The sequence below is a fragment of the Tachypleus tridentatus genome, chromosome 11 (assembly GCF_004210375.1).
Source record: "Tachypleus tridentatus isolate NWPU-2018 chromosome 11, ASM421037v1, whole genome shotgun sequence".
Taxonomy (NCBI): Eukaryota; Metazoa; Arthropoda; class Merostomata; order Xiphosura; family Limulidae; genus Tachypleus; species Tachypleus tridentatus.
Window position 1 is genome coordinate 21692589 of NC_134835.1, and position 24626 is coordinate 21717214.

At 31.2% G+C, this 24626-nt stretch overlaps 1 long non-coding RNA gene and 1 pseudogene across 3 annotated transcripts in view; both read right to left on the bottom strand.

The window, feature by feature from the left end:
* The window catches only part of LOC143231740 (uncharacterized), a 293239-nt gene that overhangs the window by 56197 nt on the left and 212416 nt on the right, over positions 1-24626 (bottom strand). The window lies entirely within an intron of this gene.
* LOC143231739 (uncharacterized) overlaps positions 18194-24626 on the bottom strand; it is a 123683-nt pseudogene continuing 117250 nt past the window's right edge. Inside the window, exon 7 of the transcript XR_013017143.1 lies at positions 18194-18438. The product of XR_013017143.1 is annotated as an uncharacterized LOC143231739 (transcript). The remainder of the gene's footprint in view (positions 18439-24626) is intronic.

Sequence of the window (24626 nt, forward strand, 5' to 3'; positions counted from 1 at the left end):
TATCTTTTGAAGGAGAGCCCAAATCAATGAGATACAACAGTTTCTAATAAGCTTTATTATCTTTCTATAACACAGGACTTGAACAGGTATAAGGTTAGTTGATCCAAAAACTTGAGTAACGGTGCTTGTCCTTTTCACTATATGATTAAAAATTTTTCTTCCAAGAACGTCTGAGAAGGGAAAATTAGAGTCTTGTGCGGGTATGAATTCTTTTTAAATACGTCTCAAAAGGCGTATAATACACACACCCTAAATAATGTGATTTTACACTCGTATCAGTGTGACGTACTGATGTGTAGTGTATACTCCAAAAAGTGTGATTTTACACTCTTTGATGAAAAAAAAATGAATTCACACCCACCACAGGATTATTAAATACTGAACAGTTGGGTTGTAAACACAGTTTATGAAGTAATATTTCATACAAGTAAACTTATTTGTAAATATATACATTTTGGTGTTTTGCTGACTTTTAACACACCAAGTTAATTAACTTTTATAGAAGTTATAAAATTACTTTAATGTGAGTGTTTTAACAGTTGTCGCAAAACACTTAGATAATTTTCCATTCAGTTTTTAAATCCACACCTTTAAATACATTGTGAATTATAATGATTTTAATAACATCCTTTTCAAAAACAAAAGATAATTTGATGGGATCAAACACTGTTTCTTTCTCATTTGTGTATCTATTCATGCGATTACTTGACTGGCTGAACGATAGGTCTTGTAACCCTAAAATCTGGTTTCCATACCAGTTGTGGACACCGCACGGAAGGAAATGTAGTCCAATGAACTGGTATGACTTGACAGGTGATTGTTGAATGAAGTTTTGTGAACTGGCAGATGTTTGTTGAACGATGTTTTGTGGACTGGCAGATGTTTGTTGAATGAAGTTTTGTGGACTGGCAGATGTTTGTTGAATGAAGTTTTGTGGACTGGCAGATGTTTGTTGAATGAAGTTTTGTGGACTGGCAGATGTTTGTTGAACGAAATTTTGTGGACTGGCAGATGTTTGTTGAACGAAGTTTTGTGGACTGGCAGATGTTTGTTGAATGAAGTTTTGTGGACTGGCAGATGTTTGTTGAACGAAATTTTGTGGACTGGCAGATGTTTGTTGAATGAAGTTTTGTGGACTGGCAGATGTTTGTTGAACGATGTTTTGTGGACTGGCAGATGTTTGTTGAATGAAGTTTTGTGGACTGGCAGATGTTTGTTGAACGATGTTTTGTGGACTGGCAGATGTTTGTTGAACGATGTTTTGTGGACTGGCAGATGTTTGTTGAATGAAGTTTTGTGGACTGGCAGATGTTTGTTGAACGAAGTTTTGTGAACTGGCAGATGTTTGTTGAATGAAGTTTTGTGGACTGGCAGATGTTTGTTGAACGATGTTTTGTGGACTGGCAGATGTTTGTTGAACGAAGTTTTGTGAACTGGCAGATGTTTGTTGAACGATGTTTTGTGGACTGGCAGATGTTTGTTGAACGAAGTTTTGTGAACTGGCAGATGTTTGTTGAATGAAGTTTTGTGGACTGGCAGATGTTTGTTGAACGATGTTTTGTGGACTGGCAGATGTTTGTTGAATGAAGTTTTGTGGACTGGCAGATGTTTGTTGAACGAAGTTTTGTGAACTGGCAGATGTTTGTTGAATGAAGTTTTGTGGACTGGCAGATGTTTGTTGAACGATGTTTTGTGGACTGGCAGATGTTTGTTGAATGAAGTTTTGTGGACTGGCAGATGTTTGTTGAACGAAGTTTTGTGAACTGGCAGATGTTTGTTGAATGAAGTTTTGTGGACTGGCAGATGTTTGTTGAACGAAGTTTTGTGAACTGGCAGATGTTTGTTGAACGAAATTTTGTGGACTGGCAGATGTCTGTTGAATGAAGTTTTGTGGACTGGCAGATGTTTGTTGAACGAAATTTTGTGGACTGGCAGATGTTTGTTGAATGAAGTTTTGTGGACTGGCAGATGTTTGTTGAACGAAATTTTGTGGACTGGCAGATGTCTGTTGAATGAAGTTTTGTGGACTGGCAGATGTTTGTTGAACGAAATTTTGTGGACTGGCAGATGTCTGTTGAATGAAGTTTTGTGGACTGGCAGATGTTTGTTGAACGAAATTTTGTGGACTGGCAGATGTCTGTTGAATGAAGTTTTGTGGACTGGCAGATGTTTGTTGAACGAAATTTTGTGGACTGGCAGATGTTTGTTGAATGAAGTTTTGTGGACTGGCAGATGTTTGTTGAACGAAATTTTGTGGACTGGCAGATGTCTGTTGAATGAAGTTTTGTGGACTGGCAGATGTTTGTTGAACGAAATTTTGTGGACTGGCAGATGTTTGTTGAATGAAGTTTTATGGACTGGCAGATGTTTGTTGAACGAAGTTTTGTGGACTGGCAGATGTTTGTTGAACGAAATTTTGTGGACTGGCAGATGTTTGTTGAATGAAGTTTTATGGACTGGCAGATGTTTGTTGAACGAAGTTTTATGGACTGGCAGATGTTTGTTGAATGAAGTTTTGTGGACTGGCAGATGTTTGTTGAACGAAGTTTTGTGAACTGGCAGATGTTTGTTGAATGAAGTTTTGTGGACTGGCAGATGTTTGTTGAACGATGTTTTGTGGACTGGCAGATGTTTGTTGAATGAAGTTTTGTGGACTGGCAGATGTTTGTTGAACGAAGTTTTGTGAACTGGCAGATGTTTGTTGAATGAAGTTTTGTGGACTGGCAGATGTTTGTTGAATGAAGTTTTGTGGACTGGCAGATGTTTGTTGAATGAAGTTTTGTGGACTGGCAGATGTTTGTTGAACGAAGTTTTGTGAACTGGCAGATGTTTGTTGAACGAAGTTTTGTGAACTGGCAGATGTTTGTTGAACGAAATTTTGTGGACTGGCAGATGTCTGTTGAATGAAGTTTTGTGGACTGGCAGATGTTTGTTGAACGAAATTTTGTGGACTGGCAGATGTTTGTTGAATGAAGTTTTGTGGACTGGCAGATGTTTGTTGAACGAAATTTTGTGGACTGGCAGATGTCTGTTGAATGAAGTTTTGTGGACTGGCAGATGTTTGTTGAACGAAATTTTGTGGACTGGCAGATGTTTGTTGAATGAAGTTTTGTGGACTGGCAGATGTTTGTTGAACGAAATTTTGTGGACTGGCAGATGTCTGTTGAATGAAGTTTTGTGGACTGGCAGATGTTTGTTGAACGAAATTTTGTGGACTGGCAGATGTCTGTTGAATGAAGTTTTGTGGACTGGCAGATGTTTGTTGAACGAAATTTTGTGGACTGGCAGATGTCTGTTGAATGAAGTTTTGTGGACTGGCAGATGTTTGTTGAACGAAATTTTGTGGACTGGCAGATGTCTGTTGAATGAAGTTTTGTGCACTGGCAGATGTTTGTTGAACGAAATTTTGTGGACTGGCAGATGTTTGTTGAATGAAGTTTTATGGACTGGCAGATGTTTGTTGAACGAAATTTTGTGGACTGGCAGATGTTTGTTGAATGAAGTTTTGTGGACTGGCAGATGTTTGTCGAATGAACTGGTGTAATTTTAGTTTCTCTGACCACATTTATTTAGAAAACAACCGTTAATTTCGAAGAGTAACCTAAGACTAACACGTGAGCTTTCACTTGTGAATTTTCATCATTTCAAATCCTTGTTAGTTATCCAATTAACATACCTTCACCATTTCAAATCCTTGTTAGTTATCCAATTAACATACCTTCACCATTTCAAATCCTTGTTAGTTATCCAATTAACACACCTTCACCATTTCAAATCCTTGTTAGTTATCCAATTAACACACCTTCACCATTTCAAATCCTTGTTAGTTATCCAATTAAAACACCTTCACCATTTCAAATCCTTGTTAGTTATCCAATTAACACACGTTCACCATTTCAAATCCTTGTTACTTATCCAATTAACACACGTTCACCATTTCAAATCCTTGTTACTTATCCAATTAACACACCTTCACCATTTCAAATCCTTGTTACTTATCCTGTTAACACAATTTCCTTATTTCAAATCCATGTTGATTTTTCTATTAACACAAATTCATCAACTCAACTCCTTGTTAGCCACCCAGATAACACACTTTCATCATCTCATATCCTTGTTAGTTACCTAGTTAACACGGCTTCATCCCTTAACTGGCTATATTTGGTAACCACAACCGTAACCTTCGGGTGACGCTGTTGTTCTGTCTACATTTAGAGTTTTGGTAGAAATTGTTTTCCTTCCGAACAGAGTTTTAATGGCTTGGTTTTTAGAACTGCTCTTCTGTTCTATGTTACTCACAATCCCAACACGATAATACTTACAGGTTTTACCAGAGATTAAACCATAATTTTGCACACGGCAAAATTACACCGTGATATTATTGGAAATTCGATATAAATGATATGTGTAAGTATATGGTTTGTGCCCTAACACACACTATTAGCATATAAATACCTGATTAATCCTCTCTGTTTCAACAAAATTTGAATAAATCAAACTCATCATAATTTCATTGTAGACTTTTGTGTATGATACATTATTTGATATGTTTTTCAGGTAATATTACCGACCAGAACTTTGTCCGTTTGATCAGTCAGCCATAAAGTTCTGTTACAGTGAGCTTTGAAACTTGAAAAATAAAACCGATGAAAATTGGAAGACAAATACAGGGCTTGATATGGATTACAAAACTGAAGTGACAAAAAAAGAAACATTATATAGGACCATATTATAACTTTTAGTCCTCTCTATACAATATAGAACTTTTCTATATGATATACACATTCAAAGCCTCGAACGGCTTCATTTCCTTCGATAAAATATTATTTAGTTAGGCGCTATCCATTACACGAACGATGTGGGATATAGTTTACTGGCACATGAACTGGTACAACATTTAACTAACATATAGTAGTGGACACGAACTGGTACAACATTTAACTAACATATAGTAGTGGACACGAACTGGGACAACATTTAACTAACATATAGTAGCAGGCACGAACTGGGACAACATTTAACGAACATATAGTAGCAGGCACGAACTGGGACAACGTTTAATTAACATATATGAGCTGGGATAGCATTTAACCAGAAGATGCTATTATACATAACCTGGGAAATAATTTAACCAACAGAGAGCAGTAGATGTGATTTTGGACAATATTTAACCAACAGAGAGCAGTAGATGTGATTTTGGACAATATTTAACCAACAGAGAGCAGTAGATGTGATTTTAGACAATATTTAACCAACAGAGAGCAGCAGACGTGGCCAAAGACAACATTTAAAAGACAGATGGGGTCCAGAATAATAGTTAATAGACATATAGGAGTGCATATAATCTGGGACAGTATTTGATCAAAAGACAACACTAGACATGACTCAGAACGATATTTAACTAGCTAGCAAGAGATGATAATAAACATGTCCTGGAACTACAGAAAAGAATGCCAAAAATAGCTATTTCATTCCTGTCTCACTGAAAAATAATTTTGTATGAGGTGAGGACATGGCTGAGAAAAAAATAAATAATTTATCCTGACAACCGCTTCTAAGCCACTGAACGTGCTCGTCAGAGACTACGAGAATTTTAACCTGAATATCCATTTGTCTGTCAAGTCGAATTACCTCGCACTTACAGACTCTAAGCTCTGTACTTACCATTTGACTGCTTTTAGTACTAAACTACATCTTCCCACGATCAGATAACATTATTAAATACGTTTCCGAAGCTGGGTTATATCTTCAGATGAGAACAGTTAAAATTGATAAAATTACAAGATCTTATATTTCGTCTTTAAAATAAGATATGTTAACCAAATGAAATAGAGTACAGAGAGTTGTAAAGGAAAGACCTGGTTTATAATGTTTGTAGGTCCAGAAAGTTCCCCTAAATGTTAGATGTGTTTACTGAATAGATTTGTTACCTGTAACTAATAATCAAAGGACATACAGGAAAAACAAACACTAAAACAATGGATAACTTTTTTGAACATTATTTTTGGTATCTTAGATTCATGGGTTATACTAGTAGACATGAACTGGGACAACACTTAACTAGCATATAGCAGTAGACATGAGCTGGTACAACATTTAACTAACATATAGTAGTAGACATGAGCTGGTACAACATTTAACTAACATATAATATTAGACATGAACTGGTACAACATTTAAATAACATATAGTAGTGGATACGGAATGGGACAACATTTAACTAACATATTGTAGTAGACATGAACTGGGACAACATTTAACTAACATATAATATTAGACATGAACTGGTACAACATTTAAATAACATATAGTAGTAGACATGAGCTGGTACAACATTTGACTAACATATTGTAGTAGACATGAACTGGGACAACATTTAACTAACATATAATATTAAACATGAACTGGTACAACATTTAAATAACATATAATATTAGACATGAACTGGTACAACATTTAACTAACATATAGTAGTAGACATGAACTGGGACAACATTTAACTAACATATAGTAGTAGACAGGAGCTGGTACAACATTTTACTAACATACAGTATTGGACGTGAACTGGAAAATCATGTAACTAACATACATTAGTAGACGTAAACTGGGATAACATTTGACTAACATATAGTAATAGACGTGAACTGAGATAATATTTAACTAACATATAGTAATAAACGTGAACTGGGATAACATTTAACTAACATATAGTAATAGATGTGAACTGAGATAATATTTAACTAACATATAGTAATAAACGTGAACTGGGATAACATTTGACTAACATATAGTAATAGACGTGAACTGAGATAATATTTAACTAACATATAGTAATAAACGTGAACTGGGATAATATTTAACTAACATATAGTAATAGACGTGAACTGAGATAATATTTAACTAACATATAGTAATAGATATGAACTGGGATAATATTTAACTAACATATAGTAATAAACGTGAACTGGGATAATATTTAACTAACATATAGTAATAGACGTGAACTGAGATAATATTTAACTAACATATAGTAATAGATATGAACTGGGATAATATTTAACTAACATATAGTAATAGACGTGAACTGAGATAATATTTAACTAACATATAGTAATAGATGTGAACTGGGATAATATTTAACTAACATATGAGGAGACATTTAGAACAAACACGTTGTGATACAATATATCAACAGAGAGTTTATAATGAGGTTCGTGAATTCAGTGAAGTGGAGGTTTAATCGCTTCCACTAATCTAATATGATAGCCGCCACGCCCTCTATAAAACGGAGAAAATTCATAGCTACAGTAGTGTTAACTACACACAACCGACAATGTCTTTTTACGCCCTCTGTCAAGTGAAAAATTAGTGTGTAGTGTGCAACGTGAAACGGAACCGAGAGTTGGCTTTCAGCTCTTACTTTGAAGGAATAATTTCAAGTAGAGTCGAGTTTCAATATACAGCCTTATAAAGTGTATCCTTCGAAAGATCGATAAAAAATCCAACCTAAAACTTACCTTACTTTTCTGTCCAGCTGTCATTCTATTGACCCCTTGCAGCTTCCATTTTAAAATATTGGTCTTTCACATATGGCAGTGGCCAAATTTGATTAAAATAATGTGCACGTGTTTACTACTTGTAAATATTGACAATAGCATTTTATAATAATGTGCACGTGTTTACTACTTGTGAATATTGACAATAACATTTTATAATAATGTGCACGTGTTTAGTACTTGTGAATATTGACAATAACATTTTATAATAATGTGCACGTGTTTATTACTTGTAAATATTGACAATATTTTATAATAATGTGCACGTGTTTATTACTTGTAAATATTGACAATAACATTTTATAATAATGTGCACGTGTTTAGTACTTGTGAATATTGACAATAACATTTTATAGTAATGTGCACGTGTTCATTACTTGTAAATATTGACAATAACATTTTATAATAATGTGCACGTGTTTAGTACTTGTGAATATTGACAATAACATTTTATAATAATGTGCACGTGTTTATTACTTGTAAATATTGACAATAACATTTTATAATAATGTGCACGTGTTTATTACTTGTAAATATTGACAATAACATTTTATAATAATGTGCACGTGTTTATTACTTGTAAATATTGACAATAACATTTTATAATAATGTGCGCGTGTTTATTACTTGTAAATATTGACAATAACATTTTATAATAATGTGGGGTGTTTATTACTTGTAAATATTGACAATAACATTTTATAATAATGTGCACGTGTTTATTACTTGTAAATATTGACAATAACATTTTATAATAATGTGCACGTGTTTATTACTTGTAAATATTGACAATAACATTTTATAATAATGTGCACGTGTTTATTACTTGTAAATATTGACAATAACATTTTATAATAATGTGCGCGTGTTTATTACTTGTAAATATTGACAATAACATTTTATAGTAATGTGCACGTGTTTATTACTTGTAAATATTGACAATAACATTTTATAGTAATGTGCACGTGTTTATTACTTGTAAATATTGACAATAACATTTTATAGTAATGTGCACGTGTTTACTACTTGTAAATATTGACAATAACATTTTATAATAATGTGCACGTGTTTATTACTTGTAAATACTGACAATAACATTTTATAATAATGTGGAGGTGTTTATTACTTGTAAATATTGACAATAACATTTTATAATAATGTGCACGTGTTTAGTACTTGTGAATATTGACAATAACATTTTATAATAATGTGCACGTGTTTATTACTTGTAAATATTGACAATAACATTTTATAGTAATGTGCACGTGTTCATTACTTGTAAATATTGACAATAACATTTTATAATAATGTGCACGTGTTTAGTACTTGTGAATATTGACAATAACATTTTATAATAATGTGCACGTGTTTATTACTTGTAAATATTGACAATAACATTTTATAATAATGTGCACGTGTTTATTACTTGTAAATATTGACAATAACATTTTATAATAATGTGCACGTGTTTATTACTTGTAAATATTGACAATAACATTTTATAATAATGTGCACGTGTTTATTACTTGTAAATATTGACAATAACATTTTATAGTAATGTGCACGTGTTTATTACTTGTAAATATTGACAATAACATTTTATAGTAATGTGCACGTGTTTACTACTTGTAAATATTGACAATAACATTTTATAATAATGTGCACGTGTTTATTACTTGTAAATATTGACAATAACATTTTATAATAATGTGGAGGTGTTTATTACTTGTAAATATTGACAATAACATTTTATAATAATGTGCACGTGTTTATTACTTGTAAATATTGACAATAACATTTTATAATAATGTGCAGGTGTTTATTACTTGTAAATATTGACAATAACATTTTATAATAATGTGGAGGTGTTTATTACTTGTAAATATTGACAATAACATTTTATAATAATGTGGAGGTGTTTATTACTTGTAAATATTGACAATAACATTTTATAATAATGTGCACGTGTTTATTACTTGTAAATATTGACAATAACATTTTATAGTAATGTGCACGTGTTTATTACTTGTAAATATTGACAATAACATTTTATAGTAATGTGCACGTGTTTATTACTTGTAAATATTGACAATAACATTTTATAGTAATGTGCACGTGTTTACTACTTGTAAATATTGACAATAACATTTTATAATAATGTGCACGTGTTTATTACTTGTAAATACTGACAATAACATTTTATAATAATGTGGAGGTGTTTATTACTTGTAAATACTGACAATAACATTTTATAATAATGTGGGTGTTTATTACTTGTAAATATTGACAATAACATTTTATAATAATGTGCACGTGTTTACTACTTGTAAATATTGACAATAACATTTTATAATAATGTGCACGTGTTTATTACTTGTAAATATTGACAATAACATTTTATAATAATGTGGAGGTGTTTATTACTTGTAAATATTGACAATAACATTTTATAATAATGTGCACGTGTTTATTACTTGTAAATATTGACAATAACATTTTATAATAATGTGCAGGTGTTTATTACTTGTAAATATTGACAATAACATTTTATAATAATGTGCACGTGGTTATTACTTGTAAATATTGACAATAACATTTTATAATAATGTGCACGTGTTTATTACTTGTAAATATTGACAATAACATTTTATAATAATGTGCACGTGTTTATTACTTGTAAATATTGACAATAACATTTTATAATAATGTGCACGTGGTTATTACTTGTAAATATTGACAATAACATTTTATAATAATGTGCACGTGTTTATTACTTGTAAATATTGACAATAACATTTTATAATAATGTGCACGTGGTTATTACTTGTAAATATTGACAATAACATTTTATAATAATGTGCACGTGTTTATTACTTGTAAATATTGACAATAACATTTTATAATAATGTGCACGTGTTTATTACTTGTAAATATTGACAATAACATTTTATAATAATGTGCACGTGTTTATTACTTGTAAATATTGACAATAACATTTTATAATAATGTGGAGGTGTTTATTACTTGTAAATATTGACAATAACATTTTATAATAATGTGCACGTGTTTATTACTTGTAAATATTGACAATAACATTTTATAATAATGTGCACGTGTTTATTACTTGTAAATATTGACAATAACATTTTATAGTAATGTGCGCGTGTTTATTACTTGTAAATATTGACAATAACATTTTATAGTAATGTGCGCGTGTTTATTACTTGTAAATATTGACAATAACATTTTATAGTAATGTGCACGTGTTTACTACTTGTAAATATTGACAATAACATTTTATAATAATGTGCACGTGTTTATTACTTGTAAATACTGACAATAACATTTTATAATAATGTGGAGGTGTTTATTACTTGTAAATATTGACAATAACATTTTATAATAATGTGCGTGTTTATTACTTGTAAATACTGACAATAACATTTTATAATAATGTGGAGGTGTTTATTACTTGTAAATACTGACAATAACATTTTATAATAATGTGGAGGTGTTTATTACTTGTAAATATTGACAATAACATTTTATAATAATGTGCACGTGTTTACTACTTGTAAATATTGACAATAACATTTTATAATAATGTGCACGTGTTTATTACTTGTAAATATTGACAATAACATTTTATAATAATGTGGAGGTGTTTATTACTTGTAAATATTGACAATAACATTTTATAATAATGTGCACGTGTTTATTACTTGTAAATATTGACAATAACATTTTATAATAATGTGCAGGTGTTTATTACTTGTAAATATTGACAATAACATTTTATAATAATGTGGAGGTGTTTATTACTTGTAAATATTGACAATAACATTTTATAATAATGTGCACGTGTTTAGTACTTGTGAATATTGACAATAACATTTTATAATAATGTGCACGTGTTTATTACTTGTAAATATTGACAATAACATTTTATAGTAATGTGCACGTGTTCATTACTTGTAAATATTGACAATAACATTTTATAATAATGTGCACGTGTTTAGTACTTGTGAATATTGACAATAACATTTTATAATAATGTGCACGTGTTTATTACTTGTAAATATTGACAATAACATTTTATAATAATGTGCACGTGTTTATTACTTGTAAATATTGACAATAACATTTTATAATAATGTGCACGTGTTTATTACTTGTAAATATTGACAATAACATTTTATAATAATGTGCACGTGTTTATTACTTGTAAATATTGACAATAACATTTTATAGTAATGTGCACGTGTTTATTACTTGTAAATATTGACAATAACATTTTATAGTAATGTGCACGTGTTTATTACTTGTAAATATTGACAATAACATTTTATAGTAATGTGCACGTGTTTACTACTTGTAAATATTGACAATAACATTTTATAATAATGTGCGTGTGTTTATTACTTGTAAATACTGACAATAACATTTTATAATAATGTGGAGGTGTTTATTACTTGTAAATATTGACAATAACATTTTATAATAATGTGCACGTGTTTATTACTTGTAAATACTGACAATAACATTTTATAATAATGTGGAGGTGTTTATTACTTGTAAATACTGACAATAACATTTTATAATAATGTGAAGGTGTTTATTACTTGTAAATATTGACAATAACATTTTATAATAATGTGCACGTGTTTACTACTTGTAAATATTGACAATAACATTTTATAATAATGTGCACGTGTTTATTACTTGTAAATATTGACAATAACATTTTATAATAATGTGGAGGTGTTTATTACTTGTAAATATTGACAATAACATTTTATAATAATGTGCACGTGTTTATTACTTGTAAATATTGACAATAACATTTTATAATAATGTGCAGGTGTTTATTACTTGTAAATATGACAATAACATTTTATAATAATGTGAGGTGTTTATTACTTGTAAATATTGACAATAACATTTTATAATAATGTGGAGGTGTTTATTACTTGTAAATATTGACAATAACATTTTATAATAATGTGCACGTGTTTATTACTTGTAAATATTGACAATAACATTTTATAGTAATGTGCACGTGTTTATTACTTGTAAATATTGACAATAACATTTTATAGTAATGTGCACGTGTTTATTACTTGTAAATATTGACAATAACATTTTATAGTAATGTGCACGTGTTTACTACTTGTAAATATTGACAATAACATTTTATAATAATGTGCACGTGTTTATTACTTGTAAATACTGACAATAACATTTTATAATAATGTGGAGGTGTTTATTACTTGTAAATACTGACAATAACATTTTATAATAATGTGGAGGTGTTTATTACTTGTAAATATTGACAATAACATTTTATAATAATGTGCACGTGTTTACTACTTGTAAATATTGACAATAACATTTTATAATAATGTGCACGTGTTTATTACTTGTAAATATTGACAATAACATTGTATAATAATGTGGAGGTGTTTATTACTTGTAAATATTGACAATAACATTTTATAATAATGTGCACGTGTTTATTACTTGTAAATATTGACAATAACATTTTATAATAATGTGCAGGTGTTTATTACTTGTAAATATTGACAATAACATTTTATAATAATGTGCACGTGGTTATTACTTGTAAATATTGACAATAACATTTTATAATAATGTGCACGTGTTTATTACTTGTAAATATTGACAATAACATTTTATAATAATGTGAACGTGTTTATTACTTGTAAATATTGACAATAACATTTTATAATAATGTGCACGTGGTTATTACTTGTAAATATTGACAATAACATTTTATAATAATGTGCACGTGTTTATTACTTGTAAATATTGACAATAACATTTTATAATAATGTGCACGTGGTTATTACTTGTAAATATTGACAATAACATTTTATAATAATGTGCACGTGTTTATTACTTGTAAATATTGACAATAACATTTTATAATAATGTGCACGTGTTTATTACTTGTAAATATTGACAATAACATTTTATAATAATGTGGAGGTGTTTATTACTTGTAAATATTGACAATAACATTTTATAATAATGTGCACGTGGTTATTACTTGTGAATATTGACAATAACATTTTATAATAATGTGCACGTGTTTATTACTTGTAAATACTGACAATAACATTTTATAATAATGTGGAGGTGTTTATTACTTGTAAATATTGACAATAACATTTTATAATAATGTGCACGTGTTTATTACTTGTAAATATTGACAATAACATTTTATAATAATGTGCACGTGGTTATTACTTGTAAATATTGACAATAACATTTTATAATAATGTGCACGTGGTTATTACTTGTGAATATTGACAATAACATTTTATAATAATGTGGAGGTGTTTATTACTTGTAAATATTGACAATAACATTTTATAATAATGTGCACGTGGTTATTACTTGTGAATATTGACAATAACATTTTATAATAATGTGCACGTGTTTATTACTTGTAAATATTGACAATAACATTTTATAATAATGTGGAGGTGTTTATTACTTGTAAATATTGACAATAACATTTTATAATAATGTGCACGTGGTTATTACTTGTGAATATTGACAATATTTTATAGTAATGTGCACGTGTTTATTACTTGTAAATATTGACAATAACATTTTATAATAATGTGCACGTGTTTATTAAATAACATTTTAATATAAAATCTTCTTTTATCAATGCTGTTTGTCAGTAGCAAACTTTAATGTCATATTATGTTATATTTAATATTATATTATGATATATTTAATATTATATTATGTTATATTTAATATTATATTATGATATATTTAGTTTTTTTTTTTTTAATTTTCGCACAAAGCTACTCGAGGGCTATCTGTGCTAGCCGTCCCTAATTTAGCAGTGTAAGACTAGAAGGAAGGCAGCTAGTCATCACCACCCACCGCCAACTCTTGGGCTACTCCTTTACCAACGAATAGTGGGATTGACCGTCACATTATAACGCCCCCACGGCTGGGAGGGCGAGCATGTTTGGCGCTACTGGGATGGGAACCCGCGACCCTCAGATTACGAGTTGCACGCCTTAACACGCTTGGCCATGCCGGGCCATTAATGTTATATTATGTTATATTTAATGTTATATTATGCACTGTTTTATGATACTACTGAAAAGGAAAAAAAAACGTTGTATATTTAAACTATCAACATCTTGGAGAGAAGCCATATTCTAAAATAATTCAATATACACAGTAAACCACTAGATGTTTCCACTTGCATCGATTATTAAGTTTAACATAATTTTTCTTGAATTTTATGTAAATTCAGTCTGTGGAAGAGCCACAAAACTAGAGTTTAATGAACCATCTTTTTCATGTTTATCCGTGTTGAATAAATATATAAAAATGTGAATTCAAAGATAACCTTTCTGGGTATTTTAAACAGTATGTAAATGTGTTATTCTTTGTTTTGACCGTGAGTTAAACTTTCTAGAATCATTTGCACTACTGAAACAACACTTTAATATTCGTTTCAAACAAACAGTGATTCATGACAAAGTTTGGGTTAACAGAAAACGTAAATAAACAAGCCACTCTGACATTACAGTAAATACGTATGTAGCAATTAATAAGTGGACAACAACCTTTGTTTAAATAAATATTCATGTAGCATGTATCATTATATAAACATGTTTCAATTGTTTTAAATTAACATTAAATAACATCCATAGGCTTAAATACACAGTTTATGAGCAATTCCTTTATTATTCTACATAATTGTGAACTGTATTTATACATGTATCGCTCATTCAACGTTTAAGTAAAAGATTCAACTACATCAGTTCAATTTGACTTTTCCATGTGAGTTTATATTTATATGAAAATTTAACTATTCACAATTCATTATTCTGTAAAGTTCTGAACCAAGGAGGTCTAAAAACCGCTGTAAATACACACGTCTCATGTTTCAACTGTATTGGTTCTTTTCTAATATTTAAACCTTTGCTAACGATCGAAGAAACTCCGAGGCTTTATCGTGAAGGTATCGTATTTAATCGTCACTAAACGAACATTTATCTGATTTATAGAATTATTTATACGTTGAATTTGTACAGCTTGTGAACCCCGAAAAATCAGTGAAACAAAATGTGTTTAGAAAGCCTACGGAAAGCCATACCAAACGATAATTAGTAAATGTAATTCGTCTTAATTTGATCACATAATTAATCTTTCAAATTGATTATTACACTGAAATAAAGCGTGTTCATTAAAATCTCATAACGTGTCGGTGACTAAAAGGGAAAACAATATTAAAGGAGTCGAAACTTTTAAACTTGGGAGAAATTAAAATCTACGACGAACTGTTATGAGAAAGTTTATTGTGAAAACAAAGAGAAATATTGTTTGTTTGTTGTTAAACAAAAAACAACAACTACACAATCTGTGCTCTATCCACCACGGGTATCAGATTAAGTCCGCAGATATACCGTTGTGCCACTAGGGGACGCGAAATATTCTAGTTTCTATCTAGAGGATTTAAATTTTGTGATCTTGCAAAAATTTCTAAAATAAAGAAAAAAACCTGGTTATATAATTACTTTTTTTATTAAAGCCATCAGTTATTTGGAAAGGTCTTAAAATATATGTAATAAAAATCGACCGTTTCTGTTCAACACTCCAGTGAAATGTGTGTTGTTTTTACAGTTTGTGGAACCCAAAGTGTGACTTCGAGAAATTGTGATTTATCGGTATAATAAATCATCGCAAAGTAAGTGTAATAAAGTAGAATCAAGGATAGGTAACTAAACACATAACACAAGGCTAGACGGACTATGAAGAAATGATATTCATAAAATCGTGAGTAGTTATCCTTTAAATTGGGATCTTAAGTTTCATTTTTCCTTTTGACGAAAGATTCAAACCAAGAATATTAGGGAAAACATGATAAGGAAAGTAAATTGTGAAATTGACTGCACTACACTTTCCTTTTGTAAGACATCTAAACAATATTTTTATTATTGTGAAAAGACGTTTCTTACATTTGTATTTCGTCACTGTTTCAAAATAAAAAAAACTATATTCGAACTCATAAATAATAACACGTTTATAAAAAAAAAAATCGTATTTATTTTCGTGTCAGTTTCCCTTATTTCGTTTTCTCCGTTTTCCTTATTCACTCAAATATTTAGAGGGATTTATTGACGTGGGCTGAAATTTAATATGTCACAGTATTTGACATATTTATTTCGTATTTTCGTATAAATAATTGACAAAAAAGGAGTGAAAAAAACAGAGAAGTGTAACGTACGATATCTCAATTAATTAAAGACGACACTTAAGTGTAACGTATGATATCTTAATTAATTAAAGACAACGGTTAAATGTAACGTACGATATCTTAATTAATTAAAGACAACACTGAAGTGTAACGTATGATATCTTAATTAATTAAAGACAACACTTAAGTGTAACGTATGATATCTTAATTAATTAAAGACGACACTTAAGTGTAACGTACAATATCTTAATTAATTAAAGACAACACTTAAGTGTAACGTATGATATCTTAATTAATTAAAGACAACGGTTAAGTGTAACGTACGATATCTTAATTAATTAAAGAAAACAGTTAAGCGTAACGTACGATATCTTAATTAATTAAAGACAACACTTAAATGTAACGTATGATATCTTAATTAATTAAAGACAACACTTAAGTGTAGCGTATGATATCTTAATTAATTAAAGACGACACTTAAGTGTAACGTACAATATCTTAATGAATTAAAGACAACACTTAAATGTAACGTACGATATCTTAATTAATTAAAGACAACACTTAAATGTAACGTACGATATCTTAATTAATTAAAGACAACACTTAAGTGTAACGTACAATATCTTAATCAATTAAAGACAACACTTAAATATAACGTACGATATCTTAATTAATTAAAGACAACACTTAAGTGTAACGTACGATATCTTAATTAATTACGTAATTCACAATTTGAGCAAACTTTATGTTTGAAATTTTTCGCGGATTCTTTTAATTACGGGATCACACATACACACAGTTCATTAAGTGCGTATGAAGCATTTACTGATAAAAACCTTTCTTTTGTTAAATAAATCAATTACAAAAATAAGAAAAGTAAACGTAAATACATTTTAACCCCTAGCAACATCGACTTGTTTTATGTCCCACTCTATTTCTTGTGTTTTTGTCGACTTATTGTCTATTTCGTAAAGAACATTATTATTATACGTCATCTTAAAGAATATTACCAAACAAGTGAAACTTTCCTTTCAAATTTAGACTCTTTCGAAAAAAAGACTTTTGTAGATTTGAGTCTCAATTATGACCATCTATTTGAACGTTATGTAAATAAACAAATGCTAACAATATAGTTAGTGATAACCAATAATGGTTTGTACCGCATCAATGAAAACAAGGTTACACATTTTGAATATGTGACTTCATAGTGAAATCGTGACTTTAAATCTTCGATTTCACTTTTGTGACTTAGAACTATAATTCGAACTTCGCAGTTCCATTTAACTAACATTTTAACAAACAAATGTGGACGAAAGGACATGAAACAAGTGTTAAAAGATACACGTAAGATTAAGCGTCTTTTCTTATCATGAATTATTCGTTAAATAAGTTTCATGTTACTACATTGAAACGTTTGGAGAGTGTTTCTGATTACTCATCACTCACTTTCCCGACACCAGATGTCCTCGCAGCATCAGCTAATTTATCTAGTCATCCGATTTCTTTCTACTCTTGTTTCTTCAGTTCATATGGTCACAAACAAATAACTATATATCAAAGATAATACCAATAGAAGATGAAGTGTCCACCGAACAGGTGTCGCCACAATAGCAGCAGTGTTTCGTACTGTCAGAAAAAGGTGAAAACGTATTAATCTCAATATCAAATATGAATATTAGTGAAACTGCAGTTTTAAACTACGAATTTCGAAACATTGAAAGAAGCGAATATTCTATCATATTATATTTAAACAAATAAACGATAATTCTTACAATATTATGTATAAACCTTCAAATTATATTCTTTGACATTTATGCTTCTATAATTTATATAAATGCTTTTATTAAAACAAATTAAACAAAAATAGTGTGAAATATATTATTTTCCCTTTTTTCAAGTAATATTTTTTTAAATATCCGATAGCTGGATATCTTATTACTGTCAAGCTCTATGTTAATAGAACACAACAGTTTCAAAATATCAGATTTTCCATCCAATAGGAAACTGCTCCGTTGATAAGTTTAGTCGTCAAGTGGTAACTATAGTGATTAAAAAAAACAACATATCAGATGCCAAGATGAAGAACAACCAGTTCTCAACCAACTAAATTAATTTATTTACTGTAGAAGTTTTAATGTGGTACTAAACAAATAAATTTAACAAACTTCCATTTGCCTTTATTGGAATTCAAAATGTGAAGGTTAGTGCGTAAAATACGTCTATAGGTGGCTACAGTGGTACAGATGCGTTACAACCTTCCGTGCGTGGAACCTATATTATGTAAACCTGTGTTTCATCATTTTTTGCTTTGGGCCTTTTTCCGTAATGAGTATAATTAATTACTTTACTCAAATTTAATAGTATTTTTTTTTTACAGTTAGAAACACCATCTTAATCAGAAGGCCTGTGTAAACCAGATTACAATTAGATACACTATCTTAATCAGAAGGCTTGTGAAAACCAGATTACAATTAGATACACTTATCTTAATCAGAAGGCCTGTGAAAACGAGATTACAATTAGATACACTATCTTAATCAGAAGACCTGTGAAAACGAGATTACAATTAGATACACTATCTTAATCAGAAGGAGTATTTGTTTTGGAATATCGCGTGAAGCTAAATGACGGCTAACTAAGTAATGCCCTTCTTAATTCTGGACTAAAAGAGTAAAAATATTTCAGCTAGTGGACAGAATCCATGGACAACTCTGGGACTATCACTGTTTGATCTAATAAAGGGACTTCACCAACGCTATAGTGATGAATCTACGGCCCCAGTAGTGTGGAGCGTAATGTTGAATCCTCGGTTTCGTAGCTCGGGCACACTAACCGATGGGCCACTCTTAGCCCAAAGTTTGAGCTACGTCTTAAGTACCATCAGAATATTTTATAAATCACAGCAAGTAATAATTACCTAATGAACTTTACATCTATATTAAAACAAGCAGGAAAGTTACAGTTTGAATTAGTTTAATATTTAAATTATTCAATATTTCTCGCTGTAGCTTTAAATCACACCTTAATAGAATTAATATCCCAATCTTTATGTGTTTCACACACATCGTTAAAGAATAAGATATGGTGATTAGTAATAAAATACCTTACTAAGGGTAGATAACAAACAGGCGAAGGCCAATTTTAGTGTACTGAAAGCTCTGAATGGAAGCACATTAAAATTATGAGAAACGATATGGAAAAGATAGGTTTCAAGTACCTGATATGTTTCTGACCTGAATGTCAATTCATTAAATATATTTAACTTTACAATAGAATAAGAAATCCATCCAGGAAGTCATTACTATTGGTTGGTAAAACTGCGTAGTTTCAACGTATCCCTGCGGCTTATTCATGAACGATTTGTTTTGTTTGAATTCTAGTTAAATACACAGGATGTCACAGAAGTTATTGGACAAATGCACATCTTCGTGTCGAGAAGCTCACACGACACAAATCGAATTTTTTTCTTATCTCTTCACGTCTCTTTACTACGGCGAAAGATAGAACACCTAAAATCGTTACAGAGATACTCTTGTACACAGATAATTAACGGAACACGTCATGAATTAGAATCGAAACCGAATTCCGTGTGAAGGACCCTAATTTTACGAAGACGAATAGGGCATTTCAAGAGCTGTCAAACCCAAAAGTGCCCAGAATAATACTTCACCGATAATTTTGTTGTGCTCTGAATTCGAATCTAAACACCATTTTTCTCATAAAGTGTTTTCGCGAAGGTATCGGCTCCTAAACTCGAAAACGTTCACCATTAAACTTCTCTTCTTGCATGTAAGCATGCACGATTCTTCAGTGCAAGCAGGCGTGTTTTGTTAGCAAATTGAAGAAGTGAAGTTGAAATTCGTCAAATTACTTTTTACTATTTCTTTTTTAGTAGATGTTATGATTCAGTTTTATAAAAACTTACTCTGCGAACAGAATACTTTTAACGTTCCGTACCACGACGAGTATCTTTCAAAGGAGAAGATTATTCTACCAATACTTAATCGAAAAACTTCCCGACTTTACGACCAGATTTCTGCGTTAAAACACTACATGGGGAAACAAATGTTTTCCTATTCGGATTCAGAGCATAAAATTGACCTGTGAAATATTATTTAGAAATTTTTTAAAGTAAAAATTACCGAAGTTTTAATATGACTCATTCCCAATGACAACTGGTTTGAAGCAATATTTGTAGGCCTAAAGTCACTTGTTTATTTTAGAGCAAACTCCACGCTGGGTCATCTACTGTATCTAACGCAGGACTCGAGCCCCGGATTGTAGCGTTGTAAGTTTGTAGACTTACCGCTATCCCACTTGGGAAGAAGGTCATTTATCGCTGAATAATTTTTTTTTCATCCGTTTAGTTTTTATTTTTCGAGCAAAATCTATGAAACCCTTTACTTCTACAGTGGGTGTGTACCACATTAATAAGGCTTCATTTTTTTAAGGGCTAATCTGTTGTTATTTTCAGATTCAAAGAAAGTGTCGTTAAGACACGACCTCAGTAAAAGACATTCACTGTTCTGGGAACAGAACTCCAAATATCGTAGAAAGCCAGTTTAATATTCCATTTATTCGCTTTAGGGCCGAACTTGGAGAAGAGAATTATAAAGGTTGCTATTTTCAATTTTCTAATGTTCAGTTGGACGTACTACGAATGTGCACGTGAACAGAACGTGTGAAACCTTTGGCTGTTGAACGGCTGAATGAACAAGTAGTAATTAGACGTACGCAGAGAAAGGCTTGAACGTGTAATATGAACACGCAAGGTAAATGTAGACGAAAGGTAAATTTATTTTACAGGGAAGTAAGTTTCATAAAATTACCATTATTTGGGCAATTCCTCTATAAAACTGAAGTTAATGTTTTTGATAATACTAATTCTGTGGCCATGTTTTTCCAACATCACTTGAGTAAATGAATCAAGTTATCAACGTTAATATAAAAATGACATATTTTTTGTAAATTATCTGAAATGTGCTTTATTTAATATATTGTCCCTTATGAACACAATGTAAACATTATAAGTAAGAATACGTGACTGGAGTTGAGAAAGGTTAAATAAATTTGTTCGTTTCTTTGTTTTTGAATTTCGTGCCAAGCCACAAGAGGGCTATCTGCGTTAGTCATTCCTAATTTAACAGTGTAACACTAGACGGAAGGCAGATAGTCATTACCACAATCTGCCGACTCTTGGGCTACTCTTTAACCAACAAATATTGGGATTTATTATAACATTATAACGCTTTGCAGCGCTAAAAGAGCTAGCATATGCGGTGTGACAGGGATTCAAATTCGTGACTCAAAATTAAGAGTCTAGCGCCCTAATCACCTGACCATGCCGGGCTTCCTTAAATAAATATTACGTGTACGCGACTATTACGTTGTGATGATACGCTGAACCATAATCTACAAATTTTAGGCTTGTGGAGTATAGCTTTTCTATAAAAATAAACACAGCTTTTAAATGAATATATTACCCTAAGTAACGAAACTCCTCATATCTAAATATCAATACTGACAATTATTCTAAGATATATCCTTATAGGATGGGCTTTGTAATGTTTTTTTAATCTAATCAGCAACAGTTCGTCATTACGAGGTATATAAGTATATATGTCGGGCTTAATTTAACGACACCAGTAGAAGTTTCTACATAACACACCTATAACACATGGCCTAAGATGGATAATACTCTACACAACACTCTCTGTGCCTTTAGCTACCAAGAATTCAGTGTTGTCACAGCTGTTATTGTTCTTATTAATTCCCAGCTACCACAACACTACTAACCATAACAGATACCACACCACTACTGACCATAATACCTACCACAACACTACTAACCATAACAGATACCACACCACTACTGACCATAATACCTACCACAACACTACTAACCATAACAGATACTACACCAATACTGACCATAATACCTACCACAACACTACTAACCATAACAGATACTACACCACTACTGACCATAATACCTACCACAACACTACTAACCATAACAGATACTACACCACTACTGACCATAATACCTATCACAACACTACTAACCATAACAGATACTACACCACTACTGACCATAATACCTATCACAACACTACTAACCATAACAGGTACTACACCACTACTGACCATAATACCTACCAGAACACTACTAATCATAACAGATACTACACCACTACTGACCATAATACCTACCACAACACTACCAATCATAACAGATACTACACCACTACTGACGATAATACCTATCACAACACTACTGACCATAATACCTACCACAACACTACTAACCATAACAGATACTACACCACTACTGACCATAATACCTACCACAACACTACCAATCATAACAGATACCACACCACTACTGACCATAATACCTACCACAACACTACTAACCATAACAGGTACTACACCACTACTGACCATAATACCTACCACAACACTACTCAATCATATCAGATACTACACTACCCACTACTGACCATAATACCTATCACAACACTACCAACCATAACAGATACTACACCACTACTGACCATAATACCTACCACAACACTACTAACCATAACAGATACTACACCACTACTGACCATAATACCTATCACAACAATACCAACCATAACAGATACTACAACACTACTGACCATAATACCTACCACAACACTACTTTCAACTATAAGAGATACTACACCACTACTGACCATAATACCTACCACAACACTACTCAACTATAACAGATACCACACACCACTACTGACCATAATACCTATCACAAATACTACTAACTATAACAGATACTACACAACTACTGACCATAATACCTACCACAACACTACTAACCATAACAAGTACAACACCACTACTGACCATAATACCTACCACAACACTACTAACTATAACAAATACTACACCACTACTGGACCATATAATACCTATCCACAACACTACCAACCATAACAGGTACAACACCACTACTGACGATAATACCTATCACAACACTACTAACCATAACAGATACTACACCATTACTGACCATAATACCTACCACAACACTACTAACCATAACAGATACTACACCACTACTGACCATAATACCTACCATATACTTTACTAACCATAACAGGTACTACACCACCACTGACCATAATACCTACCAACAACTACTACTAACCATAACAGATACTACAACCACTACTGACCATAATACCTACCACAACACCACCAACCATAACAGGTACTACACCACTACTGACCATAATACCTACCACAACACTACCAATCATAACAGATACCACACCACTACTGACCATAATACCTACCATAACACTACTAACCATAACAGGTACTACACCACTACTGACCATAATACCTACCACAACACTACCAATCATAACAGATACTACACCACTACTGACCATAATACCTACCACAACACTACCAACCATAACAGATACTACACCACTACTGACCATAATACCTATCACAACACTACTAACCATAACAGATACTACACCACTACTGACCATAATACCTATCACAACACTACTAACCATAACAGATACCACACCACTACTGACCATAATACCTACCACAACACTACCAACCATAACAGATACTACACCACTACTGACGATAATACCTATCACAACACAACTGACCATAACTGATACTACACCACTACTGACGATAATACCTATCACAACACTACTGGCCATAATACCTACCACAACACCACCAACCATAACAGGTACTACACCACTACTGACCATAATACCTACCACAACACTACCAAT